Source organism: Mandrillus leucophaeus, unplaced genomic scaffold, assembly GCF_000951045.1.
Source record: "Mandrillus leucophaeus isolate KB7577 unplaced genomic scaffold, Mleu.le_1.0 Scaffold369, whole genome shotgun sequence".
NCBI lineage: Eukaryota > Metazoa > Chordata > Mammalia > Primates > Cercopithecidae > Mandrillus > Mandrillus leucophaeus.
The window spans coordinates 2,206,415-2,208,823 of NW_012103909.1; positions in this window are offsets into that span (position 1 = coordinate 2,206,415).

A 2,409-nucleotide genomic window follows, 5' to 3' on the forward strand; every position below is an offset into this window, starting at 1 on the left:
ATTTTTACCCTCTATCTCTTAATAGGTGTTGATTTGGGTCAAATTATCTAACCTTCTGTACCTCATTTTTCTCAGCTGCAAAATGGGAATCAGAAGATAATGAGAGTTTCTCTCACATGGCTTGTTCTCAGCTGTAGTGAATGCACATTGTGAGGGCTGGCTCATGCTAGGTCTTATTACCACGGCATTATCAAATTTTTTTTTTTGCAAATTTTCCCTTTTTAATGAAATATAGCCCAGATTTCCTCAACTCTTATTCCTAAAAAGTTAATGTAATTTTTCAATTTTTTTTTAGTATAATAATTTCAGAGAAATATGTCCAACTACATGGGCAAAAGTACTCATCAAAAAAAAAAAAAAAACCACATGAATTATTTAACCAATAAAATGGGATTTTATTTTTGCATAAATAAAAATAATATTCATTTGGATAGCAATATTTTATATTTTTGACAAATAATTTAATGTTTAAACATTTATCTGGGAAAAGAGAAAATGGGCCACTTTCCTATAATCAAGAATATAAATAAGGTATAATTTCTCAGGAGGAACACTTTTTCTAAATACAACAAAAAGAAATTGAAATGAAATACATAAAATCCCTAATTGCCTAGCAGCCTGATTTGTATAGGTATACTTTCCAGAATCATTGACTACCTCAGTGAGAACAGTTTGACACACTCCATTTATTGATTAAGACTACATTCACTTAATTGACTCACTGATGTATTAAGAAGCCTATTTTTCCTACATTACCAGGTCAATTTTCATTTTTCCTTTTCAGTGAAAATTTATCTGTATTATCACAAAGCAGAAACTAAACTAGTGTTGGCAGCTCTTTGTAATGGAGACCCAGATTCAGGACTACTGACTGTCATTGCCCAGATATGTGACTTTCGGCATGCCAGCAGCTATCGATTTGGTCAAATTAATTCCTTTGCTTGAATATTGTATATAAGATGAGAGACAGGAATTATATTATCTCTAAGGTATCTTTCAGTTCCAACCTATCATAGCTTACATGTGCTCTAAAATTCCAACTTTATTTTACTTTTTGACACTCAAGAACATTTTGAATTATTTTAAGGGATAGTTATCAAATTCACAAATCTTTCTTAAAATATTATTGAAACGAAATGCAATGTGTAGCAAGTATTTTGTGTCAGGTTTATATCATCATATCAAATAGACTATCTTAATGTATTGCAACTGCAAATGTCTTGAAAATTTTTTAATTATAATCTTGCAAAAAATCACGTAACTATAACACATACTTCTTCACTTATATTTCATAGATTAAAAAAAGTAAAAGAATATTATGTGAATGCTTCTAAACCTAACCACACTAATTAATTCACATTAATAGATTCCTAATGTGCTAGAAGGATAATATTTTAACTTCATAAATGTGCATGCTGGTTTCTCTTTTGAGGTTTCTTTCCATTTCTCTCTCTCTCTCATTTTTTTTTTTTAAACATTCCATTTTCAATACACTGTTGAATTGAGAACAGTCCCTGGCGCTACACTTCTCAGACTTGTGCACCACTTAGCTTATTCTCAAAAAGCACAAATCTGCCCTGGCCTGTTCCTTTTACTCAGGAGATACTGGAGCCACACCCACTTATGTTAGGAGGTGTGGGGACCCTGCTCAGATCACATCCCCTCATTGCTTTACACAGATCTGCCCCAGACACTGCCCTGCTTCCATCACTGCTGCTTTCATGAACTGCCAACTGATATACTCTGCTGCTTTACATAAAAAAAATTTCCTTTTCTCCTGACTAGTAGAAATACCTTCTTTTTTTTTTCCTGTGCATGAGTATTTTAGGGAGATCCCACAGCACAGTTACTTAACAGCCCAGATCCTAAAACACTTGTAGTTTTATGAGCAATCTTTTCTTCCTCGCGATGCACAGCTGTGAGGACTGAGCGTTCCATTCTAGCTCCTGTGCTCAGTCTGGTGAATTGTACTGGATTCCTTCCAATTCTGACTCTGACTCCCCATAATGTGTGTACCAGGTTCTTCTGTTCATAGCTGAATCCCAAGAGAGAACACAGTCCTAATGCTTTGGCAAATCAGCAGATGCAGCTAGATATGAGATTGAAGTTGGTGCTCAGGGAGTGGTATACAGTAGGGCATTGCCTAAGGTGACCTGGATTACCAATATGAACTCATACTGTGATCCAGTTGAGACAGAGGGTTGCATAAGGAAACCCTACTACAGTTCATCTCAAAATTAAATCACTTCATTAAGTATTCTAAATCTATTATGGAGATTTGTAATGAATTACAAACTAGGATAAAAGAGTTTGTAATAACAATAACCTGAATTTATATTCAAATACTAAGTAAAATTTTGACCAGTGAATGCATTAATAAATTTTCAAACAAAACCAAAACGCTTTTTA